The sequence below is a fragment of the Chenopodium album genome, chromosome 11 (assembly GCF_948465745.1).
Source record: "Chenopodium album chromosome 11, dcCheAlbu1.1, whole genome shotgun sequence".
NCBI lineage: Eukaryota > Viridiplantae > Streptophyta > Magnoliopsida > Caryophyllales > Amaranthaceae > Chenopodium > Chenopodium album.
This window is the reverse complement of record NC_137844.1, coordinates 40,720,084-40,738,618: the sequence shown is the minus strand read 5'-3', so window position 1 is coordinate 40,738,618 and position 18,535 is coordinate 40,720,084.

The window sequence follows — 18,535 nt, the reverse complement described above, 5'->3', positions numbered from 1 at the left end:
AAAGAAAATATCCTATTTTATTTCTTTTAAAAAAACCTAGAAATATTTACAATGTACATTTTAAAAAAAAAAAGTGTATAGAAAAATAACTCCACTTAATAATTCTATAATATACCAACAAAATTGGAAGATAAATAAAATAAAATAAAATAAATAAAAAGAACAAGATAATAAAAAAAAATCACTGTCAATCTTCTACAGTTACTATAGTACAAGATAAAAGAATGGTTCATTTTTTAAAAAAAAACTGCGTACAACAAAAACAAAAGGATGAATATACTGTTTTTTCTTTCCAAGAAAAAGAACTCAAAAATTTATCTTTCTTTCCTTCTTTAGCAAGAAATCTGTTTTTGGCCTTATTTTTGTACTCAAAATACATAAAAACAAACTGAAACTTTATAAAAAATCTCATTGTAAAAGTCTTTGGTGTTAAGGGAATGTAGTAGGTAATGTACAGCCAAAAAAATAAAAGGAAAACATTAATGGGAATGCATAGTACTTTGCTTGTAAACTTAGGAAAACTTAAAGTAAAGGAAGTATGGGCTTATGTACTATTATGGAAATATTAATGATTAACATATTACACTAAAATTCCATACCACTCTTATCTATAAAAATGAATATTAGAATAACAGATAAAAAAAAAAAACAACTACACCTACGACAAATTTATTTGTAGTTTATCAATATCAGCTGAGTAATTTTCCCACTAACTATAATTACAAAATAATTGTATTTAGGAAATCAAATTATCTTATCTATCCCTAAAGGTTAATTAGTATTATTATAATTATAATTATAAAGTATAATTTTTCATTAAATCTAATTTCACAGATCAGACGTAAACATTAATAATTGAGACTTTTTTTTTTTTTTGAGGAAATAATAACTGAGACTTTATGACATAATATTCATATGAATCATGAACCTTCTCTTCAATACAATCTGTATCCTTATAATACATAACACAAATTAAAAAGTAACTGTAGTTCATATGAATCAAATACTATTTAACCCTTACAATACAATATAATACCAACAAAAAAATTCTATCATGAACCTTCTCTTCAATACAATCTTTACCACATAATAATTTATTTAAATAATTTTCTACCCAATTCAATCTTTACCAGTCAATAATTATTAAAATAATTTACTACTATTCATAAAACTAGAACTTCCTTTTTTTCATGAACCTATTTCTTGCACTATATAAAGAACACTTTCACTCTTTTATTCAACCTAAATAAACCTACTATAAACAACAAGATTCATTCAAAATACCTCCAACAAATTTAAACAAAACCTCATTGTGTTGATAGAAAGTTACAAGGTAAGATATCTAATTATTCTTTAATTGTTCGTATTGATACAATTCATACATCATACATCTCATGCATGTAAATATGGTTCTTGTAATTCACAAAAAAAAAAAAAAAAAAAAAAAAAAAAAAAAAAAAAAAAAAAAACCTTGTACTTATATTACTTACATAAAAATAAGATTATAAATAATAATAATATAAAAGAAATTTTAAAATATTTGTGCTTAGTATAATTATTAGTCAGCTAATAATTGGTTTTCTTCCTAACCAAGACACTACACTTATGACTAAACAAATCTTAGCTTTTCTGAATTTATAGCTTTATTCAAGTATTGTTATAAATAATAGGTACATGTTATATTATCTAACTATAGATCTTTTGTTTTTTTCCTCTTCAAAATGTAAACCGAACGCATGTATCTTGATGAGCTTAATCCTAGCTCCATGAATTTTACAGTGAAAGTTAAGGTTGTTGAAAAGGCAAGGCAAAATATATCTTCCAATTCTAGAGCAACAATCTTTCAAAATTTATATCTACTTGATGAAAAGGTATATTTTGTCTCTTTGGATATTATTGAAATACTATATATGACCCTTTTTGGATGCATTTATTAAGTTAGATCTGCTTTCATTTTAAAAAAAATAAACACATTTTGCATGGATTTAATGGCCTAATGTGATATCTAATAACGTAGAAATACTCAGCTAGGGTTTCATAGAAAAATACACATGTAATTCTTTGTAGATTAAATTCACCAGTCAAAATTATATATATTCTATCTTCATAATAATTATTATTGAAAAAATTCTATATTGAAAATTAGCTAATTTGGACTGCACTTGTAAAGTTAATACTTGTATTCAAACCACCCCTATGAAAAAAAAAAACCAATCTTATCGGTGACAACTATTTCAATTCTGCAAATTCTAAATAAGCACGAGTTGGTAGCAATTCTCATAGCAAGGAACTTTTATGGACTCACACTTGCTGGACTCACACACCCACAATCAACATAGAAAACATAGAGCAAAAAACGAGACTTAGATAAGAAATATTGAAAATGGGGTTTTATAGAAGCTAACAAATTTAGGAAGACAATCTTTGACAAAAGATTATTCTATAAAGATAAGTAAGCTCTGACAAAAGAGTATATGATATCTATTATCAACTTGAATGAGTAAATCCTACCATAATTTAATAACTAGCACCCTAATACCAACTTTTGATGATGAGATGGTGCCATGAAAAAACCAGTTAGAAACATTGCTAAAGTTGTGTGGAGTTGCAACTGCAAATCATCAAAGGTGCTGTAATAATCACGTAACCTAAGCTAATAAAAATCAACACCAGTCATATAAGATTGCTTGGCTTATTGTTTTATAAAGAAAGCAAACTTGCTCCCTAATAATGTACGACCTTTGGAAGTCAAAATAGTTTTGAATTTATATCTGCTAAAGTACAAACTTCAATCTTCCTATAACTATTGATTGCGAGCTAAATATGCTAGGGTTTATAATGTATAATTCTCTCAATAAAGTTATGAATCTTATTGTGCTATACTTAGCAATAGTAGGTTAGCTTCACTCCGCTAATATTAATTTTTAGCTTAGGCACTCTTTGATGCCCTTAGTTAGAGGAGTAAAATGAAGTAGACCTTTGTATGCAAGAAAATGATATCATTAGTTCTGGTCCACCTTTAATTAGCATATATAGATTTAGTTATGTGATCTTGTGAATGTAAGTTAGTGTAAGATGAACCAAAAAAGCGAATCATTCTATTGTACAGTGTAGACTATCTTTTTTTGATTGCCTATGATTGCGGTTATATACTTTATAAAGCAACAACAACTACTAAGCATTGATCCCATTACTAAGAAGACCATTTTTATTTATAGATTATTTTGTTATTGGAATAAAAAATTAATTATACACCTAATTTGATAATTGTATCAATTATACCTTCTCTCCCTTAAATTAACTATTTTTTTAAAACCTTATCTGATATTCAAATCAGATTGGGCTACTAATGTGTTGCATAACTCTTTAATGGCAGAAATGGGCTATAAAATTAGAGCTCTTAGTACAAGCTCTATTAATAATTGAATTATGAAATTATGTTTTGGTGCAAATCTTTGCTACTCTTCTATCATGCACATCTATTATGTTGAATATATCAATATATAACCTTGCATATGTGATTAAATTGAGATCAACTATCCTAGAAGTCAAACACGATTAAAAATTCGCCTAAACATTATTTGGAATTGAGCTGTACTTTTTAACAATGACTATTTTTGTTTACTAATGGTAATGGAAAACTTCACCTCAAGCATTATAGGCCATTAATTATAGGTCAAAATAAAGAGATAGACATAAAGATATTTAGAGATTCAACTATCTGCTCATTACCTAGATACTATGTCAAAATAAGAATATGATCTAATCATCTACTCCAAAAATTCACGCTTAATAGGTATTATGTCTTATAGGATGTGTTTCTAGCATTGAATTAAATTATTCATATTCCAATGTATTTCAGAATTACAAGATGCATGTTACTCTATTCGGAGATCAAATCAAAGCATATGAAGAAGCTATTGCATACAATGGAGAGTATGAAATTAATTTCTAATGCAACTGTGAAGCCACTTGATGATCAATACCGTACTGTCCATGATAAGTTACCGTTTCAACTACATTTCAGTCACCGGACAGTAGTTCAGCCAGTCTGCCCTGAAACAGGCTATGTGGAACCACAGTTTCAATCAATAGCTTCAATTCCAAGAGTGCAAGTTGCTGATGAAAGATATGGTAATATCCTATATTTAAGCTATTACTTATATCCTACTATAGATATATGTATCAATCATTAAAAATTTCTTAATAACACAGATTTTCAGCCAATTGATACAATTTTCTATGAATTTGACGAAGATGGTGAATATGGTATACCCATTATATTACTACGTACATATTTATGCACCTGACTTTTTCCTGATTTCTTTAATTTATAGTTTGTTAATTATACAGATGTAGTGGGAGTGGTTCTATTTGTAGAAGAAGAAGCACGACAAGTCAACTCCAAATATAACAACCAAAGCTATGTCCGAGAGATTGTCATCACAAATCAGACGTAAAGATTAATAAGTTAACTAATTCATAACATAATAACATTACGTGTGCACCTACTTAACTGACTGGTTCTTTACTTACTACAGCCATAACCAGACTTTGACCATCTCCGCCTGGAATGACCTATCAGGAACTTCAAGTGATGATTTTAATTTCTGGGCTGAAATATTTGACGTAGTTGGTTTCACAGTACTAAAACACAATCCTCACAGAGGTGAAATCACACCATTTAATTAATATACAAGAAATTCTAATTGGTGTGCAAATAAAAAGGCTAATATGTAATCTATTATGTAGCATTTTCCTTATCAACTAGCATGTCTACAAGGATTATTCATAACCCTAAAGGAGATAGGGCAAATGTCTTACGTGAATGGTAATAAAAGTATTTACAATTACTAATTGATAGCAAATCATAGCTCTAACTTCTTAGACTCTCATTCGGACAGCCATGCTTTTTTTAATATATATATAGGGCTGTTACACGAAAGCAGCTACTACAAGATAGACAAGCAAGAGTTTTACAGATTCGAGACCTACACAAGAACAATCTATGAAAACAATTGAAGAATTAAATGACAAGAAGGTAGAACAATTATAGCTAATATCTTTGTTTAGAATAACAATGATACAATACTAATATTATAATTGTACAATCATGCAGGCTGCAAATGCACTGATGGAGGAACGTCACTGGATTCAGGCTATCATTCCAAATGCTACTTTGGATGATGTATTTGTTTACATATGTTGTTTTGGTTGTGGAAAAAGATGCAGTATTCCTGAAGGAAGGCAATTCACATGCATCGTCTGTGACAACAAGGACTATGTGTCGACTCCAAGGTTTGTATATAGACAACATTTTTATAATCACTGATATAATCTAACAATACCTTTAAATTTGGTGTACAAAAGTTTAACTTATTAATCTATCATCTACCAGGTGAAAAATGCAATTAGTCTACCACTAAATATCTTTTTCTTTACTTCTTGTACAAAGTTGCTTTAAATTTGAAGCAGCTGATGTGACTGGTTCGATATCACTGACAGCATTCAACAACGACACAGAGAAATTGTTTGGCAAGACCGTTGTTGAAATCAAAGCGATGAAAGATCTTGTATGCCTCTTTTGCATAATAATTCTTTAAAATTTACACCTAACTTAAAAGAAATTAAACCATTCTATTTATAATCGATATTGTTAATAAAATATATATCTTTTTACTGCTATATTTACATTATAACTGATAATACATATGCTAATTACAAATGTATTGTCTAGGGTGATGCGGTTGCCTTTCAAGCGATTGAAGAAAAACTCAGGAAAAAGACGACCTTTTTCAAACTCGGTCCATCCAATTCACTAGGTTCAAGCAATGTTTTAGAATGGTCACTCAAAACAATTGAGACTGCTGAAGATGCATCCAAAAAGGATTTCACAAAATCAACTGTTGCAAGAAGCGATGAAATTGAGTTCTCTGATTTAAATATGAATGTTGATTTTACATCAACCAAATCCCGTGGGGGTGCTTCAGTCAATGTGGAACAAATTGTTACAGCTACAAATGAAGATACACCCGATTCAAAAGCAAAGGACAAAGGGAAAGGGAAACTTTCAGAAACTACTGCCCTTAAATTCCCATTGTCACCAAAAGGTAACAATTCTAACATGTATTTTTTAATAAACAAGTCATCTGAACAATGTATAGTGGATTCCGGAATGGCCAAATATAAGACATCATTAAAAAAAGGAAAAAAAAGACACAATCAAACATTTGTGGCAATTGGAACAATCAACACTACTAGAAAAAGGCCCATTTCCGACGGAATTTTTCCGTCGAAAACACCTTGAAATCCGTCGGAAAAGGTGTTTCCGACGGAATTCCGTCGGAAAAGGTTGTCGGAAATGCCTTCGTAGGAAATACCACCTTTTCCGACGAAAATTCCGTCGGAAACACTATTCCGACGGAATTTTCCGTCGAAACACAATTTCTGGTACCTGCGAATTCCGTCGGAAATTTCCGACGAAATTGGAAATTCCGTCGGAAACTATTTTCGGGAATTAAAAAAAATCCGCCGTGCCACCACCGGCACGGCGTATCACCACCTCCAACCACCCAAAAAGGCCTGTCAACCCCAACCAAACCAACCTTCTCAAACCCTAACCCTAACCCACTGCCACCACCGCCACTACAGACCACCACCACCGCCACCAGAACCACCAAATTTAAAAAAAAAAAACTTTAAAATTAAAACATAAAACCACCAACGAACCACCACAACCACCCTAACCTATCCACAACACTAATCAAAACCCTATCCTCACCCATACCCAGATCCACCCACCTAAACACCCTAACCCAGACCCGACCGAACCCGACCCCACCTAAGCCCAGATCTCACAGCCACTACAAACCACCACCACCACCGAAATCCATATGTAAAAAAAAAATAAATCGAAAAAAAAAATCATAAATTAAAACATAAAACATACCTTAAATTGAAATATGCTTCGAATTTCACCACGGAAACGGTTTAATAAGGCCAAATTCGTCCATGAAAATTCTAGATCTAGGCTTTTCATGGCCGAATTTGGCCTAAAAAACCTTTCAAGTAGTTAACCTTTATTGTTGTTGATGTCGGTGGTTAGTTGCTGTTGATGTCGTTGGTGTGTTGTTGATGACGGTGGTGTGTTGTTGATGACGGTGGTGTTGTTGTTCGATCTTGTGGCGGCGGGTGGTAGTGTCGGCGGTGGAAAGAGAAAGGAGTGAGAAGGAGAACGAGAAGGAGCAGAGAAGAGAAGGAGGAGAAGAGAAGAGGGGACGAAGAAGAGGAAAGAGAAGGAGGAGCAGAGAAGATGAGAGAGAAATAGAGAAGGGGGAAATAAGAGAAAGGGAGGCGGAAATGAGGAGAAGGGGGAAATGAGGAGAAGGGGTGCAATTTAGGGTTAATCAGTTTTAAATTTTTTTAAAATTATTTTACGACGGAAATTTCCGTCGGAAATTTCCGACGGACTACAAATCCGTCGGAAATTGTTATTTACGACGGAAAATTCCGTCGGAATGAACATTTATTCCGACGGATTTTTAATCCGTCGGAAATTTCCGACGGAAATGTTTAATTCGTCGGAAATATACGACGGAACAAAAATCCGTCGGAAATTTTGCTTTTTCCGACGGAATTTCGAGTCCGTCGTAACCAATCCGTCGGAATTAGCCTGTTTTCTAGTAGTGCAAACAAGTAGTATTGCACCTGTTTTATAGTATGACAATTCACAGTGAGGAGTACATTAGTTTGTTGTGAATCATATATATATTTTCCTGGTAATTTTCCATCAAACAAGTGATGCAGATGGCCCAATATACATAAATATAAAATGTCCCAATATAATTCACCCGCAATAGAAAATTTTTCACCGTTGTCCCTGTGTTGTTGTGAGTATATAGACCATCATAGTTACCTTAAGAATGTGTTTACTCTTTAATTAAGTGTTTGACTTGTTTTTTCTATTAATTTTCCATCTTACTATAAGGTAAGAACAAAATGTTTACAACTTTGTTAGATATGAGGTTCTGGCAGTTATCTGTTTATTTTCAGGTTGTGACAGAATGAAGAAACTATGAAACCTGAGCCCCTGATCATCTGTTTTATGTGGCATTATATGTTTTTTCTTTACCTATTAAGTGTTGTAGTATTTTTCCGTATTGGTTACCCCATCTTAGTTAGATTTCGCTTCAGTCTGGACACTGTTCTTTATGCATAAATTTGACCATTTGAATTTTCTCTTTATCTCAGTCCTATCAGCCTATCTTTGTAAGCAAAAAGCTCATCTTTAAGACAAGTACTGCAATACAGAATTACGACAAGATTGACATGTGAATAGATAGAGTTATGTTTCTCACTTTGTTTTTCTATGAAAATTTTGCATGATTTTTGGTCCAAAATGAATAGTCAAGTGTCCATGCCCATGTTAGAGTATAACTTGTCTCATTGTGGCATAGATAATTGCCTTTGTCAAGCTACTCTAAAGATCCCTGATGTGGAGCTTTTCAATTCTAATTGTCTGTGTTGTAATTTGAGGAATTTTATACGATTAGTTTTGCTCATCCTTATTCAGTCAAACACTTAATGATTTTGTCTGTCTTGACCTCTCTAAACATTGAATTGCTCATGCTTGGTTGTGTTATTGGTACCTGGTAACTTTTATTATGAACGAATAGCTTTTTGTGAACACTTTGGTGATTTGGACAAATGTTTGATTATGTCATCGATCACCATTGCCATCTGCCTCACTGTGAATTATATTGGGCCATTCTATATTTATTGCCATCTGCCTCACTGTGAATTATATTGTGAATTAGTTTATGTATCACATACCAGAAACAATGAAACATATATATATTTATAGCAAATGTCTATGACAATTAACCTATATCCCAATTTACAGGAATTGTTATAGCTAATGAAGGCCACAGAAAAATCACTCAAAGTCCAGCACATGCAAATTCCAAAAACTTAGATACCACTTTTGATAGCAAATTGATTTTGAAACCCTTGGAACATTCAGCTGCTGAAACACCTGTTACTGTGAAATCTCATAAGATTTCACCTGATGAGTGGACCAAACTTTGTCGCACACGCATGAGTGGAATTAAGCAATCTCCAGTCACTCCAGCACAGACTGAAGAAAAGAAAACTAATTCGCTTCGAGTAAAAACTGTTGCTCGAAAGAAGCTCCGTTTCACAACATCACCTTCTGATAAGAATGCAGATACTGACTACACTAACAAAGAACCAGCTAACTTGGCAACATCCACTCCTGGAAAATCTGCTACATCAAATAGTGATGCAAACACAGATGCCGCGAAAAAAGATGATCATGTCACAGAGCCCTCAACTGACTCTCTTGTTGAAGAAACGTAGCGGTAAGTGTTTCAACGATGCACATAGCTAAGTGAACCAGCTACTATAAGTCACCTCTAGGGTGTGGTACTATCACCTCCTTTATTTAAAATATTTTGGTTGCATGCTAAATATATCAATGACATCTATTAAACTTGGGGGTAGTTAAAACGCTTAATATTTTGCTGTATGGAACAAGCATAGTCCAGACTACATATATCGTTTAAGAACTCTTTGTTTATTTTGTATTGCTCCAGCATTGCCTTAAAATAAGTTTAGATGAAGGTGGGAAATGTAATGTAAATAGGGTTGCAATGCTATTGAGTTAAATCTTTTGAAGAGTTTTCTAGGAACATGTACAACAGTTAATGTTCCTAGAAAACACTATGAAGGGTAGTAATTTATGTTATTATTCATAAAAACATGCACTGATGTAATGTTTATTTATAAATCGATCATGATATATAAGATCTATAATTTATGGTAAATCAAAAGTATTACAATTTGTACTAAGATTGTCTATATGTTACATGGCTTGAAGCAATTCAGATTTGGCTCTAAGATTCACCAATTCACTTAAAAATCAAGTGTGCTTTTTATTACATACATTCTCAATCACAATTAGTTTAATGTGTTAAGCATAATTCGGTTTACTTTTATTACTCATGTCCAATTAACTTTGAGAGGGAATTCGCAGAAATTAGAAAGGTTCCAAGGGAAAAAAAGGATTTTTTCACTTGAGTATAAGTCACTCAGCTGATACAAGTGATCCAATATTAGCACATTATGATTAGTGAAGAAAACTCAGACAAAGATAATAGAACTCAGACAAAGATAATAAAACTCTTTGTAACATGTGATCCAATGTTAGCACATTATGATTAGTAATTTGGTTTAATTTAGAAAAGTAATACATAAGTAAATATGAGGTGAAGTTACTAATTAAAGGATATTAATACAGTCTTCAACAATTTTTTTTAATTGATATATTTTCTGACATATGAGATCAATAATATTCTCACTATTTTTTTATTATTTTTTTGGATATATGAACTCTTAGTGATTTGAACAGTGCAAATTACACCTCCATATATTTGAAAAAGACCTTTCTTTCCTTTCTACTTCCCGACATTTCCCCTATCAAGACTTCATAAATTCTTAAGAACTATTGATCACCTCCCATGTACTCTCAGACAACATTCATATCTGACATGAGATTGCAAAGTAAACGAGGGTATGTTTGGAAAAGGCTGCATATTGAATGGAAGATTGTCCAAACCAACATAAATATAAGGCCTATCATGTTGTCTGTTTCAACTTTGATCTCGAGGAGTTCAGGTTCCTTCAATTACTTATCCATCTATATACTTAATTTGATCAATCTCTTTGCATTGGTTCGAGATAATTACATATTTACCTACATCACTTAGAAAAGCCAAAAGCCACGCTCTTCCACATCCCCCACCCTAAAGAGTATGTATTGTCTCTACTAGCAAAACCTCAAGAGGGGGGAAGGAGGCATCATCTATGCCTTTCTTCATTTTTTCAACTAGACAAAGAGAGATTCTTAATACTTCAAATTATATTTTGCAACAAGGTCCACTTTGCTTTATGCTAGCTGACACTCCCTCCATTTAATCATGCAAAACACCGACAGTGTCCTACACTATACAGGTTTTAACTTAACCAGTTTACCATAAATTAGAGTATATCATTATATCGATTAAAAATAACAGAAAAATATCATAGAGGTACTTTTATTATTTTATAGATGTATGTCATGTACTAAAGACTTTCTTTTTCAATAATCTTTTTGTATATCGTGTACTAAAGACTTTCTTTTCGTATAGTATTATAATAATTGTATAATATAATCTGGTTGTATAGTATTATAATAATTGTATGCGTATCAGTTAAAATTAAAGTTATAAGATCTTATGATTAATCTGGTTGAGATCGTAAATTCTTTATATGCTGAAGAGATTAAGTCATATGAATTTAACCAATCAATTAAATTTAAGAGATCACTACTTAAATTTATGAGATCATTTTTCGCAATTAGATTTTCCTCTTGCAATTTGCCTCTTACAAAATTAATTATTTGGGATTTTCGCAATTAGATTATCGTGTAACAAAACCATCAAATACATTACTTATCAATAATAATGCCACAACTAGTGTTTTAAAATTTGGCATATAAATAAAATTTTCATCTTCGAATTTCAATAAACAACTCTGGGGCACAAAACTATTTAGTACAAATGATCAAGGAAATAATAATGGGGTGTAAGATATTATTTAAATATTACTTTTTCACCTTATTAGTGTTTGTTCAGTCCACCTTAAACAAATAATATTCAGTAAAATAATTTCAGTTTAGTAAAATAAGTTTAGTTCAATGAAATTAATTCAGTTCAGTAAAATAAATTTCAGTTCGGTAAAAATAATTTCGGTTCAGTAAAAATCAGTAACTCTAAAGAAGAAATATAATAGAGAATCGGTAAAAATAATTTCAGTTCAGCAAAATAATTTTCTATTCAGTAAAAAGAATTTTAGTTCAATAAAAATAATTTCAGTTCAGTAAAAATAAGGTGAAATGAACGGGAAGTTTAACTATTACATCCTCAAAGAAAGACAAAGGGAGTTTAAGATTAACTGATTTCTTATGTAGTGAAACATATCATTTATATGACATACATCTCCCCCCTATTCAAAGTATTCAAGACTTTATGAGTCACATCCTTTCCAACAACACTTCAGAATTTTTTTTTTTTAAAAAGCGGCCTCGGAGCTTTGGTTTAACCATGACAAATGATCAAGTGAGTAGTAGAAGGGTATAAATGTGGCCAATATATGATGTAGGATGCATTTTAATGCGTTAAAAGAGATTCAAAGTCATGCATAGAAAGACAACTTTTTTTTTTGTAAGCTCAAACAGATTACATATAATTATTAAAAGACGAAAGACTACTGCCGGCTATAATGGCTAGATCATGAGCTTTCCGTATCATGTCCCGTTGAACCTTATGGACGCAACACCAATCAAAACCTGTGCTCAACTGTCGAATTCAATCTGCTGTCCAACGAAGACCAATATCACTCACCTGTGTATCCCGCAGAAGTAGGATCATAGACGCAGAGTCCGTGTATATAGTTACTGCTGGCAAGGACCTTACCGCAGCCCATTGTAGACCTTGTAGACAGGTGTTCATCTCCGCATGTAAAGCCGATTGAGCCAAGCCGTTGCTAGCTCCCCCCAGTGGTATGCCTTGATCCCCTTGAACACCACTCTCCATGCACCAGCCCATCCCTGATCTATGAGTGTGCTTATGCCAAGAACCATCGACCAGAATCACCGTAGGCAACACACTCATCCCACTATCACGAAGGACAACTCATATAAATCCTGGCGGGTAGTTTGCAACCATTTCAAGTGGGTAAAGATCTCAGACCTTCCTCAATTTTCTTGGAAATTAAACCTTGCTAGCGTAAACCTTCAAAAATTATCGCCGACGTTGACAGGTTAGACAAAGATGAAGATCTAAAAATCCTGTTATTTCTTGCTACCCACAAACCCCACAAGGTTGTGATAAAAAAAGGTATTCCTATGACCATTGTGACCATCTTGGCCTAAAAGTAGGCATATATAATACAGAATCCAGTCCTGAAAAGACTGGTCTGCATTAGCTTCTGAGTGGATACGTAAAATTCCACCCCTCCAAACATCCAGAGCAGTTGTGCAAAACCTAAACAGATGTTGTAAATCCTCTTCCTGCGATCCACAAAGGTCGCAATTCAGTGAGATCTCAAGTCCTCTTCTCCCCAAATTAGCTTTAGTAGCAATTTTATTCTAGAGAAGTTTCCATATAAAAAGTTTCCACTCTGGAAGAATGGGGAGGGACCAAAGGGACTTAAAAATGTCCTCCCGAACCACATCCCTTGAGCCCACAAAAGAACGTTTAAGGAATGCATACCCTGTTTTGATTGTGAATCTTCCTGACTTATGAAAATTCTAGAACATGTAGTCTTCCTCACCGTGATCTGGTAATTCCAAGCTAGCAATTATCGATGCATCCTTAGGCTCAAAGGCAGCGACTAGCCGAGCCTGGTTCCAACCATGAGTTTTAGGGTCTTAAAAATGACTCACCCTCCAAGTTTTTGCTTAACGGAGCGTGATGTTGGAATTGAAAACCGGAACCTCACCTGCCATCCACCTGTCCTTCCCTACCAATATGGAGTTTCCATTCCCCACCTTCAGACCACGTACAACCCCCAAGAAGGTTATTTCAGGCTCTCGCGAGACCTCGCATGCCCCAAGAGAAATTCCTATTTATCACTCTAATCTGAGTTCCTCTTAAGAGAGGAGAATGAAACCTTGCTGAACAGACCTTAGCTAGTAATAACTGTGTATTTTGAAATAACCTCCACGCCTGCTTCATAAGTAAAGCCTTATTGATAAAACCCAAGCTTCAGACCCCTAGACCCCCCATTCCTTTTGGAAGGTTGACTTTATCTTTACTTACCCAGTGCATACCCCTCTGATCTTTGTTTGCCCAAAGTAGCCCCGCTAGCAAAGAGTTAACTTTGTTTGAAATACCAGCAGGCATCTCAAAACAACTTAGCACATGGGAGGCAATAGCGATGAGAACATAATTTATTAAAATGATCTTTTGAGGTTGGGAGAGAGGAATCGCATTCCATCTAAAGATTCCTTTCCAAATGTTATCACTGATGAAATGAAAGGATGCCCCTTTACGCCCCATTAAATCAATAGGCACCCCCAAATGGATACCAAATTGATTAACTTGATCCATCTCAAAACTTGATCTAAAACTATTTTGGATCTGGGCCGGGGTATTCGGACTAACCTTGAAATGTGACTTTCGAAGATTCAGCTGCTGACTCGAGACCATGCAAAACCTGTTGAGTATTCCAAAAATGGCCATACAACTTTGATCTGACTCTTTGAAAAGTAAAAGTGCATCATCCGCAAAAAACAAATGTGAGATGTGAAGGGCCTCGCTTCCCTAATTTAATACCATCGAAGAGTCTCATTTCAAGACCTTGCTGAAGCATCCTGGAGAGGACATCCATACAAAATAAAAACAGATAGGGTGACAAAGGATCTCCCTGGCGTAAACAATAGGAAAGCCGGAACTGGTCACTTGTCTCCCTGTTTAGGAGAAATTTGTAAGAAACTGTGGAGATACATTGTTTGACCATTCGAATCCATGTCCCTGGGAACCTGTAGTGTTGTAGAACCCTCTCCAAAAAAACCCAATTTACCCTATCATAGGCCTTACTCATGTCAATCTTTACTGCGGCCAGATAATCCACTCCCGACACCTTGCTATTAATTTTATCCATCACCTTATGGCTCAAAAGAATGTTATCAGTCATTTGTCTTCTTGTAATAAAAGCATGTTGAGACGTGAAATGAGACCCGGTAAAGCCTTCTTCAGGCGGTTGACTAAACATTTGGAGACCCATTTGTAGACAGTATTGCAAAGACTAATCAGCCTAAGATTAGCCGTCACCTATGAAATCTCTACCTTCGGTATCATCACCAGAATTGAATGGTTCAATTCCTTGAGAATAAACCCCGTGTTGAAGAAACTCTGCGCCGCAAGAACAACTGAATTTCCTACTGTACCCCAATGTTCCTGGAAGAAATAAGCCGTGAAACCATCCGGACCTGGGCTTTTATCCCCATTTAAACAAAACATAGCCCTTCGGACCTTGTCTGCAGAAAAGGGCTTGGTCAAGACTACTACCTGTCTGTCGTTCATACTTGGTATATCTAGCTCCCTTAATAAGGCATCAGTATGACTAGCAGAATCTGTCCCTTATTGGGGACACAAGACCTTTGTCATTGAATCAACCACCAAATCCCTAACCTGTTGTCGATCTTCAATCCATGTGCCCGAATCATCTTTAAGAGTCAAAATTTGAATCCTCCATTGTCGCATCTTAACCCTCGAAAAAATTAAGGATGTTGGCATGTCCCCTGACGCCACCCAAGTTTCCTTCATCCTTTTCTTCTAATATATCACATTTAAAGTTGCTATAGTTAAGGCTCCCTCCACATGATTAAGGTATGACTGAGCTAGGGGAATATTTGTAGTAGCTAAACCGTCTAGTTCTAACTCAAAAGTCAAGACCTTCCAATTGACCCCCAAATCTTGGTGTGTCTCAAACACCAATGTCGCAGACGTCCCCTTAAAGTAACTAGCTTCCTAGTTAGATAGTACATAGGTGACCCCATAAAAAGCTTCCTCCATTCCTCCTCAACCATGACCTGAATATCTTGAAACTTTAAAAACCAATTCTCCACTTGATATGGCCGTCTTGAAGTCCTCATGAAAATGTCATTGTTAAAAACAATAGCTGCATGATCCGAAGCAACTAGTGGTTAGTTTATAATTCGACTTTCCGGTAAGTTGTAATGCCAATCATTTGACATATAACCCCCTATCTAAACGTTCCAAAATAAGCCCTTGAGTCAGTCTATTGTACGACACGAAATATTTTGAGGTGAGTAAAAGTGTAACTACGTATATTGTAAATCACCTAGTAGTTAACTTCGATATATAACAAAATCATTCACAAGTGTCTATCGTATAACTAATATATTAAGCTAAACTTTTAGCCAGGTCATGAGACATCGACACTTGGCATATCAACTTTTCGCCAAGTATCTCACCACGTAGGCGACAATTAATTAATAATATGACATGTAGGATTTATTTAAATACTAGCATAAGGCCCGTGCCATGCACGGTAAGTCTAATTTTTATAAGAAAATTAATTATATCCAAAAAATAAAATTTGATAAAACATACAAATCAAATATATAGAAATTATAACGTCATAATCTAATTAATAGGCAAAGCAAATTTTTTTTCTAAAAATAAATTTTTTAGGCTGCACAAACCCGAGAATTTTTCAGGCGGGACTTGGTTTGATCAGGCCTAATGATCATATTAGTAAATACTTATTAATAAATGCATTTTTAATAAACATCTAAAATCAATCAAACAACAAACTAAAATATCCACTAAAACTATTAGTAAATGTGCAAACATACACAAAATTACAAATACTATATCCCCTTTTATATCTAAAAAATCATTTGTCAAACACAACTTTTATTTTATAGATATACGCCTATACTATACTCAATAAATCCTTAATTTGTGATAATATGTACGAATAATAGTAAAATTTCAGAAACAAAATTGTAATTAACTTAAATATATAGTTATATTAAATTGAAATAAAATATGAGCCAGCTGATGTATTTGAAAAAAAAAAATTAAGTGATGTTTTAAAGTAATTTCTATAACATCCATTATATGAATCAATTTATAATTTCTTTTTTGGAAAAATATAATAATACTCCAATTAAAAGATACTAATTAAAAAGGAGTTGAAATAATCATTTAGGTAAATGTATATAGAATAATGAACACCAAATAAAAAGGAATATATATTTGTCACAAAGATAATATAAAAGATTTAGAATATTATTATTATAGAATTAAATATTAACAAAAAAAAAAAGGTTAAAAAAGTGAAAGGGAGTTTTGGAGGGAAAAAATTGCATCAGGATGTGACACATGTCACTCCAGGTGTTTGTTTTAGTATTAAGTTATTGATTGATTTTTTTGAACAAGATAAAGGAAAATTTGACAAAAATAATACCAACTTTTTCCCGTTCTCTCAAAATAATCCCAACTTTGGATTGTTTTTAAATAATCCGAACTTTGGGGGTCATTCGCTTTAAACGGTCCCAAGTGACCGGTAACCTGCTAAATAGGTAATTTTTTTTTTGTTTATCTGACACATGTCACCTTGTGATTGGTTGAAAGTTATAAAAAAAATTAAAAAAAAACAACCAAAAACCTCACCACCAACACGGAGTTCTGACAGCCACCGCCTACCACCCAACCAAGGTTACCCCGCCCCTAACTGTCGTCGCGTCCATGCCCCCCTCCCTTGTACCGGCTCCGTCCATTGCTACCCTTTCCCTTAACCCCGAAACTACCAAAACGGCGAAACCCCTCACCCCAAAACCTCCTAACCTAAACCTAAAACCCCTAAAAAGACCCAGCCCCACCGCAAATACACCACAGTCAACCCTCCCCCACCCTCGGAACCCAAACGAATAGGGTTTTGAGTGTGGGGGAGGGCCGATTGTGGTGTTTGTGTGGCGTGGCTAGGGTTTTTTTACGGGTTTTGTGGCGTTGAAAATGGTGGTTTGGGGTGAGTGGAAATACCTAATACTGTCTCCCCAAAACCAAACCCGATGATGTACAACCTTTCACCACCATTATTGGTTGGGTTGAGTATTTAACCTTTGGAGTGCTTAAATCCATATTCATTCCCAATACATTTCATAAGCCAATCCAATTCCTAGCTCATTTCTCTAAACTATACCTTACTTTCCACTTTCCGTGTCCACATCACAAAACCGAGCTAATTTGATTTCGTGGCTATATAATTTTAATCCAAATATAATCTGGTTGGATAGGCCTTTCAAAAATATTTCCAACGATATATCATAAGCCCAATTCCGATTTAAAACGAAAAAGATATGAGCCAAACACTAAACTCGGCCAAAAACCGATACCCTTTCACTAAAACGAACATATATTAAAATATACAAATGATTTTGACCTGATTAAAATTGGGTTGGAAAGTAGACTTGATAAGCTTTCCAACAATATATTATATGCCTTATTCCGAGTTACGGATCAAACGTTATCATAGTTTTAAAAACGCATACAAAAACAAGAATTACCGCGCAATAACTAAATTGCCGCGTCACGGCAATTGCTGACGTGTCACGATGCCTGCTACTTTGACACGGTATTCTACACCGGGTCACAGTACACATACCGTGACACAGTGCTTTCCCGTGTCTATTCCGCATTTTTTCTCACGCGTTTTATGAATCTGGACGCAATTTTGGGTAGGTTGTGCACCGTGACACGGCGCTACGGTGGACGATGCCGCGTCGCGGTGTCCTTTGTCGTATCATGTCACGAGATTTGTCTTTGTGCTCTCCTCGTACAATTCTCACGCGCTTTGTCAATTTACACATATTTAGGGCAAAATTGCGCACCGCGACACGGTAACCTGTACCATGTCACGACACCCATTGCCGTGTCGTGGC